At 38.6% G+C, this 21,517-nt stretch overlaps 1 protein-coding gene across 1 annotated transcript in view; it reads left to right on the top strand.

Annotated features, from left to right (window-relative positions):
* The first annotated feature begins 12,649 nt into the window (after nt 1-12,649).
* Nucleotides 12,650-21,517, top strand: part of CFAP20DC (CFAP20 domain containing) — an 82,571-nt gene continuing 73,703 nt past the window's right edge. The window contains exon 1 of the mRNA XM_072934784.1: nt 12,650-12,992. The gene's annotated coding sequence lies outside the window, so the exon portion shown is untranslated. The remainder of the gene's footprint in view (nt 12,993-21,517) is intronic.

Below are 21,517 nucleotides of genomic sequence, written 5' to 3' on the forward strand. Positions count from 1 at the left end.
TCCCAGAGCTCATCTCTTGAGGTCTAACACAACAGTTTCTCGGTAGGCTGTTTTTTCTCCCTTTTCCACTGACTAAGATAGAGCCTAAAAATGGTCTCTCTCCCCTTTGACACTGACCTGCTGGAAGACTCCTAATGTTCTCCTCACACCCCACCGTTCTCACTAAATGTATTTTGACAAAAGATCAAAAAGGTGAATCACTACCACATCCCTGTGGCTGCTCTGGGTTACCCCCATAGGTTGTAAAGAGAAAAAATACAAATCAGTCTGTGTGCAAAAAGCCAAGAATAATTCACAGGCAGCACTGCTGGTGCCCTCAGAAAGCTTCCCTCCCAATTATGAAAATCCCAGGGACCGCTAAACAACACAAGACCACAAACCAGCAGAAAATTTCAGCCCCAACTACAGTCAGTGTTACAGAAGGCCCAAAAGCCCCAGCCTAAAAACCACACAAAAAAGGCAGGAAAAGGTTCCAGGTTCTTCAAACTCATTCTCTGTCCCAAGGCAGGAACATGCCTAGCTGTTCCTCTGAAGTATTTGCCTCTTCAGCAACTCTGCCCTCTCCATCCAGGTCTGCGCAGCTGAAAAAGACTCACACTGGCATCATCAGGAGCTCCCCTGGGAAGGAACAGTCTTCCAGCACTCCACCCCAGAAGTCATGGGCTCAAATGAGACCTCTGTTCCATCTTGTGCAGTGAATCTGGACAAAATCAAAACAAGCAGTGATTGTTTTTGAAAGAATAGAAGATTTTTCTCTGCATTGTGGTAATAGTAATTTTCCACCAATTTTCTTGGCATTTTTCTTAAAGATTAAATTTTTCTAATTGTAAGATGAATATTCACAACCACACAAAATTTCATTTTATTTTCCCCACTAAAAAAAAATAATCCTTTCAATAAACACTAATGGATTTTCAAATTCCAAAGTCTTTGTCACCATAAGTTCCTTTTTTACCAAGTACACCTACCAAGTCCATAAAATACTGTCCAATTCCAAACCTGATGTCAGCTTTGCAGACAAAGTACTCAAGGTCAACCCAGATGTCAAATAGCTCAACAAATGGTGAGGCTAAAAAACACATTATTAGCTGCATGATCACCTCCACAGCACCTTGCTCCTGTGCCATCTTATCCCTCTCAGCTCTGTACTTGTATTAAGAAAAGCTACATAACTGACACCACCTACATACTGCCCATGGCTATTTTTAACACTTCAAATCTGTTGCAAGTCTCTCCCTTATCCCTTTTTAAAGAACTAGGTTGTTCTCGCTACAGAACATGGATATTTTTTCCTCTCAAGAAACGGGATAAAATTAAGACCCAACACCTAATGACTGAGCAGAGATGGAAGAAGGAAATGTTTGTCAGTGAAAAGGGAAGAATTTCAACTTTTTACTCTGAAAAGCATACCTTTTCCTTCTTCCCTCAATGTTCCCAATAAAAGTATGCCTAGAAAAGAGATTTTAAATAATTTTAAGGGGTTTCATTCTCCCATTGAGCCCTGTGCATTTGGACTCATGACACCACTACAGAAAGATTACAATGGATTCCAGTCACTCATTCTTCACCACACATAATTCAATTTCTTCAAACAGGAGTGGTTTGCTCTTCCTGTTTCCAATGGAAATTACCAAGAAACATCTCCAATGCTTTTTTGCTCATAGGTTGAGGACCGGTTTTGCCACTGTAAATAGTTTCTTTAGGTCTACTACCTCAGATCATGATGTCTTAACAAATGTTTGCACTAAACTTTCTCCAAAAGTGTGGTTTTACTGATATCTCAAACAAGACCACCCAAGCGTCTGTCTTGTTATTCCTCAGGCTTTATGCAAGACCTTCTCACCACTCATTTCTCCTGTCAAGGGAGCAACTCCCTCCAAGGGGCTGGCACAGGCTGCCCAGAGAAGCTGTGGATATCCCAGCCCTGGCAGTGCTCAAGGCCAGGTTGGATGGGGCTTTGAGCAAGCTTGTCTGGTGGAAGATTTGCCCTGCCCATGGCAGGGGCTTGGAACTAAAATGTCTTTAATGCATCTCTCAACTCAAACCATTCTGTGATTCCTCATCCTCACAGCAAACAGGTAGATGCTCCCAAGTGTGAATAACCTCAGTGCACCCCTGGAAAATTCTTCTCCTTAAAATTAAGTCTGGAGTGTTCTGTGTTAATCTGCTACTTAATCCTACTCTCTAATTCCCTCTCATGCTAAGAAAGGGTACAGAAACTGTGTTGCCCTGTCCTTTAGATAAGCAATGATTCTTGTATTGCTTTCAGCAGTTTGATTAACACAGCTACTGCTCCGTACAGACTCCAGAGCTCCTTTTGGGAGACATTTAGGCAAAAGGTTTGATTGAGAAAGTCACAAGAATCAGCCTTGGTTTAAGACAGTAGCTTAACACACCAATGTCACTATTAAATGCACAGAAGCTTATGGCTTCCTTGCAGCTGTGAATGCAGAGCTGTTAGAGACCATCTTTATTATAACAAATATATAGAAATCCTTTGTGTTCATCCAGGGTTTTGCGCTGAGCCCAAGCCGAAGCCAACAGTATCTATTTCATGGTACACGGTTCTCAAGATGCCTCTGAAGCTTTTATCAGATACTTCAGCACACAGGTATTGAGCACAGGTGACAACATACAAGAGTGCTTCCACCTCCATCTGCACTCCACGATGGAAGAAAACAGGTTCTCTGTTCTGTGCCACTGCTGCCATCCAGAGCCAGTATGAATGGCTGGTTTTCTGGGAGTCTGACTCCAGCAGTAGTATATTCTAGGATATTCTGCTAGAATTTCATGCTGTAACATTGCTACATTTTATTTGCTGCATTTGCAATGCCATCCTTCTTCCCCTTTAAACAAATTGACTGTTAGAGCACATCACAGAGTGAAAACAGCTCTGAGAATGCTGGCACTTTAAATTTTCTCCTGGAGTATGGGAAATTTGTATCTTTTGATGGAACAAAGTCTGTGGCTTTACTTTGCTGTCACATTTTGTTAAGCATGTGTCCAGTTTCATTTACATGGCTGTTAACATCCCTTTTTCCTTGCTTAGAAACACTCAGGCCAATAACACAGAGCTCACACTGGAAATGGAAATACAAGAATGCATCTCTCTGTTTATACACTCACAGCCATAATGTCAGAGTCAGGGGCAGCAAGAAGAAAAATACCTGTGCATCTTACAGCCAGGTATGACAGCCAGGTAAAGTCTCAAATTCCTGAATGGGATGCCTAAAATATGCATGTTTAATTTTCTAATTAAACAAAGCTATATTTGCCATGTGCTGAGAGCTTTTTTTTTTTCCCTTGTTCTTCAGACTGCTGTAAGGATATGGAAAAGGGGAGGCATGCATCCTACATTTTACTGCTAGATGCTTTTACATGAGTCCTGTCCACTACATAATGTTCTCTTCTACTTTCCCAATTAAGACAGCTTCACAGCAAGTTCTCTGGCATAACATTTTCTGGCAGCTATTGCCAGAAGTACACAGTATGTTACAGTTTTACATGTTTGATTTAGTTCCCAAAGGTGTCAGAGCTTTACTTGTGACAAAAGTGGACACTGGTCTTGTAACGCTGTGCTTGTAGCAGAGCATGGTTATCAAAAAAAACAGCCCCCCCAGGCTAACACTGCACCAGGTACAAAAGGGGTAAGAGAAGGGCATGTGTAGGATTTAAACACAACAGAAAGGTCTTTCCAATTATGATATGATGCATAGAAGAGCCTGGTAACATACAAGGGGTGCTGGATTGCATATGCCAGGTGGTGTCATTGAGGTTACTCAAACCTAGCAGTACCTGACATCACCCAGGATGTTCCTTGGGAGCAGGAGCTCATTTCAGCTACACAGGCTCTCAGCAGCACTGAACTGCGTCAGCCTCCCATTAAAAGGACCAGGAGCATTTAAAAAAATATTAATTATTAATAAGGTAGGTAGAATTCAGCCTATAATGGCTGCAGAAAAGTTAAGTGGTTCTAGGCAGCATGGGGACTGTTTTATCAGACTGCTGAATGCAGTGAAGACATTCACTCACTTCTCCAAAATGACTGCCTGTCTCAGTTTAGACTCATTTGACAGTGTTCTTGGTAGAATCAAATATTTCTAAATTTAGAAATTCAACCGGGAATCTCTCTTTTCTGAAATTTGAGAACATTGGCATCTTCTAGACAAGTTACTACCAGAACTGCAATTCAAATTTTATTTCTTTTTATATTTCAGTACTAATAATTGTGAAATATGCATCAGGCCAATTTAACAATAGACAAACCCATTTTTGGGATAATTTCCAAGGGTTTTGCCTTATGACACACTTAGTGAAACAAATCTCATGCTCCAAAGATGAATATATAATTTTATTTTTTTAAACCATGTAGTACCTTGTGTTCTACATAAGAAACAGACAGAGTATGTGCCTGTGCCTTAATCAAAACCAACACCATTTCATTAAGACTCACATTGCCTTTGAGAAGAAAGGTGTAAGGCTGGGATTCAGCAGGTGGCACTGTTACACATAATTTAACACTTTTACAGGCTAGACATACTTTTTGATATGGAGATGGATTATGCCTTTGTTAGGTTTTCCAGAGAAGTTCCTTTCTGGGGAGCAGAGAAAAAAAAGGACAGGTCTTCCAAAGCATAGGAGGCTCTCTCTCCACTTTAATCTCTCTCACAGGAGTCAGCAGTTGAAATAGAAGTCAAGGTGTACATTGGAAATGCTGAGAGACATGATGCATTTAACTTTGAGACCATTTTTCTTTCAGGAACCAGTGAACATTTAAATAAATCTCACATCACTTTGAAGAGAGCCATCATCCACACTACTCAGCTTTCGACAGGGAGTGAGCCTACAAGAATTCCTGAGGTGCAAAATCTTCACATTGAAAATTCTCACAATATTTAGTGGAAGTTATAAAAAAAAAAAATAGTTACTAATACTTTTTCTTACACTGAATATTACTTTTTGTACTGAAATTGGTCCTCTCTAAGTGAGCACCAGCAGGCCTACTGGGGTTACCAGGGGAAGAAATCTGGGTACAATACTTCACTCTCTTTTCCTGCCCTTTTTTTCTGGGTTAACTGCAGCCCAGGTCCTTGTCTTGGTGCCCTCTATCGTAACTACTCCCACCACTAGAAGCTCCCAGATAAGAGGCCCTGACTTGTAGTTCTACGCCAAGGAAGAGTTAAACATACAGAAGCCTTCTAGCAGCTAGGCAAACAAACTTGCTACCGTTTTGGCACATCCATCACTCTCTAGTCTACTCCTTAAGATCACTGAGCACCTCCCTGCAGTTTTGAAATGGGACTTCAGTTTCAAAAAATTGATTCTTTATCACCTTTGGTGGTATTGCAAGGAATGAGATTTTCAATTGCTGCCTTTTCCTGCACAGCTAATGATGGTATCCAACACTTTTGAATCAGATCTAGCATTGTGTTATTTGTTTTGTCTGTGGTTTTTTTTCTATCTACTTGCATGGAATTCACCAAACATGAAACAAGTGCTTTTTTTCTTGGCGATTTTTTGAGGGTTTTTTTTTTGTTGGGGTTTTTTTTAATCATATCATTTAAACCGATTTGTACCTACATCAAAAGCTTTGAACTTTTATCTAGGAGGTTGAGCTGAGCAAATAACAGATATTGCTGCCTGAGCTTTTGGGAAAAAGCAAGGATGTAGAAGCATCAGGAAAGATTTATGAGAGAGTAGTTCAGTCTCTTTTGAGGCAAATCTATGTTGAGATTACAACAGCTTTTAAAACAGATGTTTGAGCCAGGAAACCACAGGTGGGAAGAATCAGATGGCATCTTCTTAGAAAGACTAAAGGACTCTGGAGAGAAGATCTATAAGAGGCAGACTAGTATCCATTACAAACTCTGAAGCAAGCAGCCTTACTGGCAGATGACATGTAGGAAAAAAAATTGGGGAAGATGTAAAAAAAGAAAGGAAATTATCAGATTGTTCTATTCTACTCGTGAGCATGTTTATTTCTTTATCAAGATGGTGGTCAAACACTGGGACAGGTGTCCAAGAGAGATAGTTGGTGCCCAAAGCCTGTCAGTGTTTGAGGAGCATTTGGACAATAGCCTTAGGAAACATGCTTTAACTTTTGGTCAGACAAGTTATCCCTTGAGAAGGAATGATTTAAATATAATTTGTTCCTGGATACTAGACAAGGAGACTGTATTTCCAAAGACATGCTGCTGCTTTGAATTAGCATTTGCCTTTGAACTCATGTCCATTTGCAAAGTTAAGGCTTTGGCACCAAGAAGAGCATCAGTGCTATACAAAAGCTGCCTATTTGGGAATGAATTTTTCAGTGACCTTCACAGGATATGGCCAATTTCCATGCCTGCAAGTTATTCTGATAGGAAACTAATATATGCAATTTGAAGACAATGCATAAGCTGAGGAAACCAGCAGAGAAAAAACTCAGAGACCAGTATCAGATGGGCTCAAAGAGACTTTTAATATGGCAGAACACGCTGGGCTATTCTCTCTGTAAAACAATACCATCTGCCTTCCCCCTTTAAAAATTAAAATTCAAATAGAAGCATAATTCTGACTGTTTCAGCCTTTATCAAACTCAACTGTTCAACACAGCATTAAATAGTATGAAATAAGGACTCTTGGAGGACTGTGCATACTGCATGAAAGCATTCATTAAGTCTAAGTTACGGTTACTTCTGCTGTCAAGTGAACAATGCACAATCAGTGGTGGCTAAAATTTTAGGCTGGTGTGTTAGACTAACAAATAGCTTTTGAGTCATATAAATTCTGGTTCCTGCTAATGAGGACAAATTATATGTCACCACAGAATTAATTTCTTTCTTCACACTAAACAAAATAACAGGAAGAAACTTCTTACAGATACAACTTTGTAAAAACTTGTGATTTTTTGCCAGAAGCAGCACTTCTGTTTTCAGTATAAGTGCATACAAAGATGAGGCAAAGAGAAAAACATTAGGATTAAGACTTTTAAGAAAAAGAACAGAAAATAAATTGCAAATTACACATATACATGATTCTGCAAGTGCCCTATGTTGTCAAAAATATTTGGATTCACATGGAAATGAAGCATCTCTGAAGTTCAGGCTGTACTGAATCCAAACACAAACTTTATGACCAGGACCATCATTAGTTAGGATGGCATCTTACAGTATCACAGACCATCAACCTGAGCTACTAGATTTTATTGAACACTCTTCCTAAAGTACATAGGCTGCTCCTTGTTGGCTTGCCAAATGCCAACTCAGAGTCATTCAAATGAGCACTACAAAACAATGTCCCCATCTCATTTCTCTCTGACTGTATCACCATCATTTCCTATAAACCACTTGGCATAAAACACAAAACTTTGTCATAGACATATTGAATGGTTTGGATTGAAAGGGATCTTAGAGATTATTTATGTAGAAAACATTAGGTATATGGTTTTTAGAGTAGGATTTGGCCACGCCATCATGGGTCACATTAAGAGCATATAACCCCTCATGGAGGACAAAGCTTATGCCTCAGGGTCAACAGAAATCACAGAAGCTTTCTACAGTTACTCTACTTCCTCAGGATGACTAAAACAAAAAATTACATGTTTTGCAGTCCAGACCATGCAGCTGAACCAAGATAAGATGGCCCATAGCTAGAGTTCTATTCATCCAGTGGGCAAAGAGCCCCAGAAAGTAAGCACTGTAAAGGATCTAAAAGGTGCACAAACTAAGAAAAGGACTGGGTTTTCCATGTAAGAATGGTAAAGCCCGCTATAGATTGTTCAGAAAAAAACACAAATAAGAGGCTAAACCTACCTTAACCTTGTGTTGCTTGCACAAAGCAGCCCAACACCAGGAGCTTCAAATTTCATCCCGAGGCACAAAGAGCCCACCTCCTCCAAAGTCCCAAAACACCCGGAGGTATTCGGTTGGTATCTGCTCCTCAGCCCAGGAGCTCCTGGGAATTCTGCAATTCAAGGCAGTTTAAAGACAAAACCTGTGCATCTGAGGGAATTACAGACTGTGAGTTCACAGAATTGTGTATTTGTATGCATGAAAAATCAGTAACCCCTTGGTTATAGAAGACTAAATCAAGTGTTTTCAGGTGAAAAGACCTAAATCTTTGGCTCAGTGCAAGAGGTTAAATTTCTTTTACAAAGCTACATTCACAGCATCTCAGTTAAGGGAGTTGGGATAGAGTTATCCCAGGAAAACATTCCATAAACTTTGATGTACTCATTGTTATATTCCATAGGAAGTTCTAAAAGCTTAAATATTTTCTATGAAGTCTGCTAATATTTTTAACTAAAAGAGATCTTTTTAACCAATTTTTCCATTTATTCAGGAGTGTCTGCCAGCCACAATTGATTCATGCTTTTCCAGTACCTCACAAGGATGTCGTCCCTTTCTTTTTAAATCAAATCCTTTCTAGCATTTTAGAAGACGTAAATAAAATCATCTGCTCACAGTTTTAGCTATAATAGTTCTGAATAGTTTATATGTAGGAAGAGATGTACAGCATATGACTGATCATATCAGTGTAGAACAGCCTGATAAACTGTTTTCCAGAGGAATGGCAGTCTAGTTGCATCTTTGTAAATTATACACTGAAAATTGAACAAGAAGCCACTTCCAAAATGTAAATATTTCTAATGAAATAATTGCATAAAAGAGCAGCTTCCCCTATCTTATTGCATTTTTTTTCTTATAAAGGTAGATAATTTTTTTACTATCAAATTCCCATTAGATTAGGAGAAGGTGCACTGAGGTATAGGCCTGAGAAGTAGGAATTCAGGTCTCACCTATCCAGTTAACTGTTCTTTCAGAGGCAGTGAATGATGGAGGATCTTGCTGAAAGGCAGAAGGCAAGTTCTGTTCCCAGTTCTACCAAGTGATCCTAGACAAGACATTTGACCTGTTACTATGGTCTTCACAATATAGCAATAAACTTCTGTGACTTCTTTCTTTTAAGGTCTACAAGACATAAAAATTTCCAAAGTCTAGTGAGATCAAAAAATAAAAGGAACCTTGGCGCTTGCTCTAAAATGAAAGAATTAGTGAATTGCCCAAATAATTAGATATAATTACACACTTCAGTTAGCAAAACACACAAACTCTCACAAACAAAACCCACAACTCTCAGTCCAATTGGTCTACTTCCATGTGCATTTGTAGGCTGGCATCCACATTAGAACTAGAAATTTTCCAGTATATGCCAAATGAAGACCTTACTAGGAGGTGAGTAGGTCCCTGGGTATGGGAATAGTCCTTTGCTCTTCCAGCACAGCCATACAGAATTAATGAAATGGAACATTTAGAGTTTAACAGGCTCAGCAGATGATGCAAATTTCACCCTTTGTCTCACCATAGTACTCCCTGATTGTACCATTAGCAGAACAGCTCCCACCAGGAAAGAAGAAAAAGTGGGTGTGAGTGAGAAAGAGTTTATGTACTATACACATACAGAAAAGTGCACAGGAAGAAGCTGATGTGAAAATAAATGAGTCAAATGACTGGAACAAGACAAGGAGAATACAAGCAGAACCACTCCATGGTTGCTGTGTGCCCCTCTGCTCCCTAAAAGGATCAATTATAATGATGATTGCTATGTAGATGGTGGGAACATATTTACATACTCAAAAATCCCTTTCTACCATTGGGTCAGACACCTGAGAGAGGAAATAGCACAAGAGCCACTAGACCAATTCTGTGGAAGGTTAAAGCATCGTCTTTTAAATTTAGACCAAAGTGACTGCTCTTCCTTTTCCGGCTCTCTATTGTGAAGCTGCTTGCTGAGAAGTGACAGCTTCCTCACCTCATCCTGGGCCCCACTTACAAAATGGATTCTGGCAGGGAAAAAAAGAGGTGTTCTGCTCCTGGTTGGACAAGGCTGCTGTGTGCAGGTAACCCAGTACAGCCAACAAAGCAGGTTGTAGCAGTGTCACACTGACCATGGAAAAGAGGGCAACATTCTGCTTTCTCTTCTAGTAGAGAAAAACAAGTTAAACTTAATAAATCACCAGTAAAAGTGCTTCTCAAATTGATATTCAACTTTTGAGAGACATTTTATATCCAAGGAGGTATTTTCTAATCATCTCTGATACTTCTTATTTTCCAGGCATCCTAGACACTGCCATGAGGAAGCAGGTAATTGATTGAGGCCTCATGATTTAATGTATTCACTGAACCTTGGTCTACTAACAGCTCATATTCATCTCAATAACAATTGAATCAGCAGGTCACACCATGCCACCAGGATAATTACAGACAGAATGTATGAGATTTTTAAAATCCACTATTTTTTGTGTAGCTTTAGTTTATATCAAGCATGAATGACAAGGAAGGTCCAAAAGGTTAAAGCAAATGCTTAGCACAAGAATCAGACTGTGATATTGTGTGATATTCAGAACCAAATTCTATGATATTCAGAACCAAACCTGCTGTGTTTAGGGCAGTAAAACACAGTTATTTTCACTTGGAAGATTGTTTTTTAAAAGGGTGTGGGTTTGGGTTTTTTTCCCCAAATTACATTTGGCCTTATTCACATCTGAACTTAAAGGCACTTCATTACAATTTATAGTGAAACTCAGAGTGCAAATATGCATTTAAAAGTATTTATAAAAGCAATCACTTCTACACTCCACAATTTCCACACTTAAATTTGGATCTTATTTCTTCACATTTTGTTAGTTACACAGTAATTTCTGCTTATCCAAGGATGCACTGCTCAGATGTAATATCGCACTTTCAGCAAGGCCCTGCTTTTTACCCAATTTTTCACAGCTAAATTCACTGGAGTAGAAGAAGGTCAATAAGCAACTCTCTCAAGAGTCTTAATATGTAATCCAATTATTTTATGCATTTTTTTAACTTGACAGTGTGAAGGGTTGATAAATTGAGAGTTAGGCAGATGCACTGGAAACAGATGTTGGAGGCAAACTCTTCTGGCTCCCTGGTCTCTGGGTCCTGGCCATCAGCCAGATTATGAGACTCCTGCTCATCCATACCAAGAACACTTCATTTAGAAAGCACTTACACCCACTAACTGCATCTCAAGGCTAATGACTCTCCAGGCTAATGTCAGAGTTGGGTACCTACATGATTTTGCTCAATTGTGACTAGCACCAACTTTGCAGCAGCTCTTGTGGAGCTGCAGGTAGGTTCTGACATTTCCATTGTGAGTGTTGGGAATGTACAGGTGGGAGAGATGATGCTACCAGGGCATAAGGAACCAGACAGAGTCTTCTAATATTTCCAGGTACTCTTAGGTATCATGGAAAAATAATTTATCCCTGAAACAATGTTTAACGTTGGAGACTTCAATGTAGGCAGGCAAAATAGTGCTTAGCAATGGGCCAGATGACCAGAGGTATATCCTACAAGAATGTGAATGCTGCCAGCAAAGAAGCTGGTAATTCCTCTTGGAATGACCAAGAAATGTGTTACTGGTGTGTAGATGTGGGAAGGCAGGTGTAGTAAGTGGGACAGTATGGGAGGGATTTGGAGATAGACTCAAAGACAGAAGTAATTGCCTCAGATTAGATGACAGCAATGGCCGTTTCCATCTGTGACAACTATGCACTTTCCCATGCCAGTGGAATAAGGGCTGTATAATAAGATGGGATCTATGGTGCTCTGGCTGCCATAAAAAGTAAATAAGTCTATTACAAATAATATCTCATAAATAATTATAATATACATAAAAATAGAGCAGCCAGGTTAATAACTGGGCAATTGGAAGTCTTTTGAATAACGGAAAGAAATTATCACATTTAATTAAAAAAATACATTTCATACTGATAAATTATTTTTAGATAGGGAAATTTCAGGCCATTATGCTGCAACTTGCTGTTTGAAAGATTCAGAATGCAAATGTGGTTGACTTAGTATCAATAGCCTGGCACAGTTAATCACTGCCAAAATAACTGAAGTGTTATTGAAATTACCATCATAACACTTAGGACTCACAGGCATTACAAGTCCTGTATATTAAAAAGACAGAACAGAAAGACAGTACCTACTGTGAGCAGCTTACAGCCTGGTTTGTCATATGAGACAACAGAAGAATGGATACAAACAAGCAGGGAAAACACACACTGGCAATGCATAATTCTCACCACAGAATGCCCTGCAGAGACCCCCCCAAGTTTGTTACTAAGTTCACACCAGAAAATAGCAACATGTAAATGAGGTCCTACTGCTTGAGCACCTGCAATAGTCTACACTCGTGCAGACAGAATTGTGTTTTGGTCAGTAGAAACCAGGGCTCCAGCAGAAGGCAACAGTTCCCACTCCCTGCAGGAAGAGAGGACCTCACTCACAAAGTGAAATTCATCTGAACTGCTGCCAGTAGTTCAAACTCAGCCCACCTTCCTTTGATACAAATGCTGCAATTGCCAACACATGCCCTTGGCTGCCCTCAGTAAACGAGATAAATCCTTACGATTTATCATAATTTCTTTTTCTATGATATTTTAAACAGTTTCAGTTCTAAATGTTGTCCATTCCCTCCTTATATTGCAATTTTGGGACATCTGCTCTAAAATTGTCATGTGATGAAGCACTACAGTGTGTGTTGGTGATTAAAGATAAACAAACTCCATGTACGGTTCAAAAGTTCAACTCCAATTTGAAAGCTCTGAAATAGAAAGTGATAAAGGAGGAGAGAAAATGAAGGGAGAAAACATGGGATAAAAAATGCAGTTTTGAAGAGGAAGTAGGAAGTTGTAAATAAGCATAGAAGCAATTTAATTACTATATTCAGCACACTTGTCAAATGCTACATTTCTCTGCTTTAACACCTGATCTACAGAGAAAAGCTGTTTGCTGCTCCTTCAGATGCAGTTTGGTTTTTCTTTATTGATTCAGCAGATACCATTGAATCCTCTGCTCTTGACCTCTGCCAAATGTGGCCCAGAGAATTTCACCAGTGGATTACTGCATGGAACTCAATAACATCTTGTTGAACTGGGGCACAGCTTTTAGGAAGACATCTGTTCCTGACTGGATCCATAGGTGAGTTGTTTCAATTATTCATTTCCCTTGCTTTTAAAAAAAAATTACTTTATTTCCCATTTGAATTTGCCCACCTTTGTTCTAACAGTCACAGGTTTGTACCCTGATGACAGCTCATCTATCAGTTCAGCATTAGACAATTCATACGTGCCCAAAACCCTGTCTTTGGAAGGACTTTCCTTTAGAGGGAGCAAGAAAAACAACCTTTAATAAAAATTCCTCAGCAAGAAAAACAGCCTTTAATAAAATCTCCTCTGTAACTAAAAAGTGAATCTGAAACTCCAGGGAGAAATGATACAGGGATCAATCAGTAACAGCTCTAGAAGCTAGAGTGACAAGTTTGAATGTTAAAGCCTGGAAGCCAACTGGTGATGCAAAACTAGAACAGCCTCTCAATGATTTTTTTAATGACTCAGTGGTTCTGCATTGGACTCTGCAAATCATCTCTAAAATGGAATGAAATTTTGGTGCCCAAAATTTGTCTATCTTTATCACCCAGATGGAGGCACTGTAGCAAAAAGTTACCATAGTTACATCTTAACAACAGGAAAAGGAGGTTTCTGAGTTGAGCACTGTTGCTACTTTTAACTCCTCTCCAATATTTGTTGCTACTCACAAATATCCAAATACCGCTACATCAACACCAGCTGCCCAAAGCAGAGAAGTGCCAGGACCAGAGAAGGGTCCTGGTAGCACTTTTCCCTGTAGCACCAGTGAATGAAACTCAGCTGGCTGTGTGATCTCAGTGGAGGGTTAACCCACCAAAGGCAAAGGGCTTGGCCAAGGAACATGATATTGCCAAGGCTGGCCTTGCAGAACATGCAGTTTTGAGTGAAATGCACAATCTTCAGGGACACAAATGACTGATTAATGTATATAGACCTTCTGCCAAATTCCAAAGAGGGAAGAGAACAGAGAAGTAGCCAGAAAATAACTGAAGTCACAATTTTTATAGGTAGTATTAAGTATTCAGGCACACAGTAATACTGGCCAGATGGAGATTTTTATTAAAGCAACAGAATCTCTCCATCTAGATTTTCCCATTTCTCTGCTAGCAGGTGTTCTATGTACTTTCCCAAAATCCAAAAGCTGAAATCCATGCGCCCATAGATTTACTCACTTGCAAGTTCCACATTATTTTTCTCCTTCTATTACTGTATATAGACACACACATATGCAAACATACAATATGTATCTGTGTAGGTGCTACTTTAATTGTAGTCAACACAGCACTTACATTTCACCACAAAAGAATTATTTCTTGCATTATGTATCTTACATTCTTTTCTCTTGTCTCGATTTAAGTTTTTTCTGGCTACCATGGTTTTATGTTATATAGGTAGACATGTGAGGCAAACCAAAGGACTGGAATTGTATCATCATCTGACCCAATGTCAACCAACATTTCCTTCGTATTCCCCAATTCTGACATTCTCAATCTGAGAGATGTAAATGCACTCATGAGATGGAACAACACTCTGACCTTGCACGAAGAGCAGACATAGAAGTGATTTTCAGCCAAAACAGTTTGCTTTTTGCTTTGTGTATCAGGCATGAAATTAAAAATCATCAGCGCCATGTCTCAGTAACAAAGTTTAAGTTTTCTTGCATGCATCTACAACTTTGTCTATGAGAGACCAGCAGGTACATCACTGAGCACTGGAAGGGTTTGAATCAATATATGCTTCTGACTGACAGGTGCTCAACCACTGTGAAGGAAACTTCCTTGTCTGTCAGCCCTGGAGCTACTCTGGCAGCCACATTCACACCACCTGAGCTGGGACTGAGGCCCCTTAAGAGCTACAAACCCTACAGTCACATAATCAGACAAGTTTGCCTTTCCTGTTCAACCCAAGGTTTCCCATAGTAGAGTCTCAGATATCTCAATCTTTAAAATAATTTAGTCATGCTGCAACAACAAAATAACACCTTGAGCTCAAGCTAGGTGCCTCCAAGGAGATATCCTGAACAAAGGAAGCCATAGATTTTTATACTCTTACAAGTCTAAGCACACAAAAGTCTGGGGTCATCAGCTTCTGTCATATCTCTGAGTGTCCAGTCACACTTCCCAGCCTCTTGCCTGGGGCTCCTGTCACCCAGAGCTCAACCTGCAGCTGCACACTGACCTACCTACATGGAATGTATTCCTCAACACCACACAGTACAAAACTACTCCACAAAGAGCCTCCTGGATGCTGTAGCAAAGCAGCTAAGCAGCTATCCAGGTTCATGTGGAAAAACAAAATGGGAAAGTCAAATGTCAAAAACTGTGAATAGCCAATTACTGCTCTCTCTTCTCTAGAAGTCCTCTCCAAAGATATGGTAGACCACACAGGACATGTTCTGGATTGCAAGCAGACTGTTGACTGCCTCTGTAGGGGACACCAAAGCAGGATGAATAGCCATCATACAGCAATTCAGCTTTTGCTTTTGCAGGCTCACAGAACTAGTTGTATTACTATTAATTCATTGTCATTAACAATCACAAAAATTATTATTATGAAAAAAGACGTACTAGAACAGCCTGTCCTGCTGCAATGCCTCCTGATTACAGCTACTATAAGGCATGTAAAGTTCCCTAGAAGGCGACACCGGTTAATAAATTGGAGAAAATGCAGCAAGATTTTTTGTCTCTGCATTGTAACAACAGATTTGTAACTAGAGAAAGACAGGAGAAGTTTCAGTGCAGTAAGATTTTCTCAGCTGCTTGAAAGTAGTTGTCTGGTGAAATAAGCACTGAGGTCTGGGTGGCAGGAATATCTTTATGCCTTTTGAAAGTCTTCAGCCAGAACCATTTGCCTCCCCATAGCAACTAAGAATGTCATCTTGTGTTACTGTCCTTTAGTTCCAGCTCTACACCCCCTCCCTTATTTCAGCCCTGTCAGGGCTGTTTCTATGGTTGGTACTTTAGTAAGAAATTAAACCTACCCACACTTTTATGATGTTAACTTTAATTTCAGTTTCTGCAGAACAGGTGTCATGAGGTATTAATACCATTGCATTTAGCAATTCAATTACTGAAAGTATATTAAAATTACAGTGGTAATGGGTAAAAAAACTATTCAAACTGTTAGCAATGTAAGAATTCCCAAATTTCAGAAAAAATATGCAACCCTAATGAATTAATGTTAACTCTCGAGAACAAAATTTGAACTCCTTGCCATCCAATCATATCTCTGCTCTTGGCCTAACCAGTTATTAATAATTTCTCTGCTGGTGATGAGGGCTACTTTGCAATTTTATTTCATCAATTTCTACTGGAGCAAAGAGGACATGTAGTTTGGTTCCATTTTTCATCTCTAAAGACATGTATAAATATGAGCTTCTGACATTTAAATAAATCATTTTCTCCTATAGAAATGACAATAAACAAAAGTCAAACTCTTATTGATCTTCATCCCACATTCGTCACACTGAATCCTAGAATTGGCATCCAGAACCTGAGTGTATAATAGATATTTTTTATCATTATAATTGTAGAGCTAAGCCTGAATTTTGACAGCATATGTCACTGCTGCCTGTCAGCATATGTGGACAGCTTGAATAAAGCTCTAGAGGTGTCAGCTGCTCTTTTCTTCTCCCTGACAGCCAGGTAGACCCCATCACTCTGCAGCTGTAGCTTATGTCAATTAGCCAACATCCAAATGCAATTTTTTTCTTATGAGACTTGCCCTGCCCCAGCAAGATGTGACATGACTTCCTGCCAGACCCACTTGTACTCACTTCAGCTTCCCACCTTTCAGAGATAAAGGCTTGGAACAACTTGAGGATGAAGGCAATGGAGCAGGCAGGAAGATTGCTGATAAAGCAATCTGCAAATGATCACATTTAAGAAAAGGGAGATTATACACTGAACTGCTCAAAGAGCAGAATTATAGGAGAAGAATCATGAAGTTTTTCTGCAAACCATTACAGGCAACCCAATCTGCAAAAATAATGACTGACAGAAACAATCCTTTACACATTTAATGTCATCTATTATTCTCAAATATAGGATTGTAGAGTGCATGCTTTGGTGACCCCACAAAAAGAGTGAGAATGACAAACATACCCTGCTAAGAGGACAATTTAAGGGAGTAAAACATTCTGGAATTACTAATATCTAATGTAGGATTGAATGTTGAGTAAAGTGATTCAATTTTGCCAGAGACCTTCACTGAACATAGCAGTCACACATGAATGGATTACAGGAGCTGATTAATTTATGTGTTCACTTCAAGATTTTGAAAATATAGATTAAAAATACTTTAAATAAAAATGTAAAATTACATCCCATTACAAAGCCCTATTAGTGATAAAGTGGTGGAAAGTGTGTTTTTGAATAATTCTCCACACACTCACAATCTTTGGACTATGTAGGGCAAAAATATCTATTTTCTATCTATTTAACTTGGAAATCAATAGAAAAAAATGTGGCCAGGATTTAAAAAAATAATTCTCGTTAAAGCTTAGCATTTCTGGAGTACAGAAAATGTTTCACAATCAGCTATATTCATTTCAGTAGGAAATTTCCCACTGATTGTTATGGAAGCAAGACTGGATCCTGAATTATAGAGGATATTTGCATTCTTCATTTTAGGAATTGCTCAAAGTTCTGTTTGACTAAGTGCCCACAAAGAGCCATGAGAATGTGATGACCAAAGAGCCAATGCCAGGGAGGACTGGCACAGACACAGGCGACTGCCATTGCTGTCACACACAGCCAGCAAAGCCGTCAGCTACGTCAGGCTCCTTCCTCTTCCCCTCAAAAACTATAAAACCTGTTTAAATACTTAAGAAGGGAAAACAGGCTAGTTAGCCAAGGCAGCTGAATAAATGATATCTGGAACCAGATTTTTAGCTACATAAAACAGCTGTCATGAATCAAAGTCAAGATGTGTTGAGGCAAGACTCCCTCAGAGGGACAGAACTTTGTGCAAGGAAGAAAGAAGGGCCCACAGAGAACCTCATGGGCACTGTGTGCAACAGCATTCCTGAGCTGGGGGGACTGATAATGCATGTCTAATTTAGCAGTCTAAAATATGAACAAAGCTCTGGCCACCATCATGGGCTTTGTTCTTTCACAGGGCTTATGTTCTGTAAATACTGTGGACCCTCAGTGAGATTTCCAGGACACTATTTTCCTCAAAACTGTTCATAACTTCACCCAGGTATCGCCCAGCAATTAGTTTCCTTAAGCAGTTTTATAACGACAGTGCCATGACCTTACTCTAATGAAATTAATTCTATAGCCCTTTTTAACTTAATCCAACAAAAACCTACTCATCTCAACACAGACTCATGAATCATTTTAATATATACATTTATACTAGTACAATTAGTGTTATTAATATAAATGAAATGAGAACCCTAACATTATTTTACACAGAGTAGTGATAGAATTATTAATGCCAGTGAATATTAGGACAGTATTGAATATTAAATATGCTGTAGGTCATAGATTGTTTTAAAGTACATGATGAGAGAAAATTTGTTGACATAAAAAAGCAGGTTCTTTTTGTTTCATTTATATAAGTGATTTTTTTATCTACACATGTTAAACTCATACATAGAGAATGTTTTATACAATATCCCAATGTTAATTCTCTCCAGTGAAAATGAAAATCCTTAACAGCAGACATAAGTTTCATTTCCTTCACATACTTCTGTACCTGCATGTCTTCACTCAGGCACTACCTTTTCTGATGGGGACTAGTGTATGTTCTTCTTACTGTGAAAGACCTCCAGCAGAACACTCTGTGTCATTAGAAACATGAAAATAAGAGAAGAAAGTTCTGCTTTGTCCTGTATTTAATACCTACTCAATTAACAGAATGTTGAATTATTTTTCAGTTGTATCCCTCTTGTTAGGAGAAGTTTCACTCAACATTTCCAAGGTCTCCAAACCTAATGTCTACAAAAGACAAACTATTTTTATCTGGATTTTTTCCTCTTATATTTAAGGGACAACCATGCCTTCTCATCCGTCCTCCAATCATCACTCTTCATGTAGACCCTTCCTTCTCCAGAACACCAGCTGAGAGCCACCTCCTACTTTAATACCAACAAGAGCAGTAGATCACCAGCAATGAGGAAAGATGGACCTTCCTTATAGAAGAGGATATTACAGAATAATATCCTCAACATCTTTACATTTCAACAAGCACAAGTGCAAATCATTTTTCAACAAGTGGAAAATCATCATTTATTCTAAACAAAAATTCAAGAAGTATAAAATCATTAATTTTATGCAGCTTGAGAAGTTCAGAGTACTCTGCCTGGCAAAAAAAAAAAAAAAAAAAAAAAAAAAAAAAAAAAAAGTCTGAAACTAGATACTAAATGCTATTAAAATCCATTTTCATTCATATTAATACCCAAAATAATGATGGATTTATTTTAATGGGTATGCAGATAAATTATCACACTAGAAGAGTTACTGAATTTTCTGTGTAAGATAAACGCTGAAGTCTGCATTTAAACCAAGTGCAGACCCTAACTATAGAATCACCACCAGAGCTTCTGGAAATCCATATGGACATCTTTTCTGGTGTGGAAAGACACACACTATTACATTAAACTCAGCAGGGCCAAGGAAGTGTTTCTGCATTTGAAACAGCTTTCTGCACAAAGTGTGACATCTTTGTAGGAGATGTGCATGTAATAGACCTTTATCTTAAAGCTTTTGCTGAGAGAAATGAAGTTTAAGGAGTATGATTTCGTTAAACCAAAAAGCAAGTGCAAATATCTAATAAGTGATAAACCAGAGGTGCATGAACAGAATGAAGGTTGCTTTGTCAAGTATTGTAGAAAATTATATCTATGTTTATACTAGGGACAGATACCTCTGGGAAAAAAAAAAAAAAAGGAGCATTTGATTTCATAAGTAGAAAACATTCATCTGACAGATTAATTATTTTTGAAGCAACAGCAGCAATGAACTGATTAATACATGGAGCTCTCTATCTCCATGCTCGTATAACCATCACATTAAATAAATTCCATTTCCCTGAAAAGATTCTGACTTACTGAAAGGTCTTTATGCACTTATAAATGTGTCAACAAGCGACAAGGAGGTAATAGTTTCCAGGAGGTACTACTGCAATGTATATTTGATAATGAAATTTGCTGGGTAAATTAGCCAAAGAAAAAGTATAAAGGTCTAATGGGCTTAGTCTACCATTCAATGAAGCACACACTGCTGGCCGTAGCAAAGATATGATGGATGCTTTCTGCCATGGAGTATCACAACCAGCCAGGACAGAGATTAATTTATCTGTTTGAAAGGGAGATATTTTTAAAAATAAATTTGGCCACAAGAACAAAGTATTTTCTTTGACAGACCAACCCCCATTACCATATTTACCAGTTTAACAAAAAAAATCTATCTTTTGTCTAGATCATTGGAACTTTCCCACTCCAGGAATCCTCTAGTGGATATCCACTGAGGGTCACTGATCACTTAAATCATAAGGTATCACTGTTGGTAGTTCTGATCTAAACTGATTGTTCAAGTTAGAAAGTGATAAACATGAAACCAGCAAGTTTATTTTGAAAATCTGGACGCTTTCAATTTGTACTTAAATTAATATTTTTAGATTTGCAATATAAGGTGGAGATTCAGAGACTTCAGGGAACAGTTCAGAGAGCACACACTGGGAATTGTATGCTCCAAAAAATTAATATAAATCAAACTAAAAGCTTATATTCTACCAAAATAACTTAAAATCACTCTTGTTAATAGTTGATTAGCCATACCAGCTAAACAGGGCACTGAGTGCTACTTATTACACTGGAGAGAAGAGCTGCCTGAAAGCAGAAATCAAAATCTCAAAGCTTTAAAGATGCAGAACACTGGGGAAGCCATTTGACCAGCACTCAGTCATACACTCAGATTATATGACGAGTGGTTTATAAGAAAGGATTCAAGTGTCAGAAATGTGTCATGTGTTATCACAGAATGCAATTCAATATGCTTATCACTTTTGTCACTTCAGCTCATTGTCTAAAGAAAAGGAAAAACCTAGTGGGATGTAGTAAAATGGCAATGGTATATTTATGTAAATGCATCCTTCTCATAAAGCTTCTCATCAAACAAGATGAATTACAGTTCATCCCCAACTTGAGACAAGTGATAAAATATCAGAATATTTTACACTTATGCAACTATTATCACCTGGAAGAACCCAATCTAAAAGGATGATGTGAAGCAGCAGAGAGCTCTGGGAAAGGATTTCCTTTAAGTAAATACATCTCATATTTCTGTAGAGAAAAAAAATTCACATTGCAGAGTTCTATATTAATATAGAATCATGAAAAAAATTGTAAAACTATAATTAATACATTACTACTACTGTAAAATGAGTAATTCATGTACTGATAGCCAGTCAGATGTAGCAGCCATGAAAACAAAGACTTCTGCAAATCATCAGCATACATCTGCAAAACAAGTGTTGGCAACAATCCTCTAAAAGTGGACTGTGTAGGGGGGGGGGGGTTTAAGTACCAAATTTTCACCGCCTGTTACCTTTGCAAGTTAAGATTCAAAA

This window comes from Taeniopygia guttata, chromosome 12 (genome assembly GCF_048771995.1).
Source record: "Taeniopygia guttata chromosome 12, bTaeGut7.mat, whole genome shotgun sequence".
NCBI lineage: Eukaryota > Metazoa > Chordata > Aves > Passeriformes > Estrildidae > Taeniopygia > Taeniopygia guttata.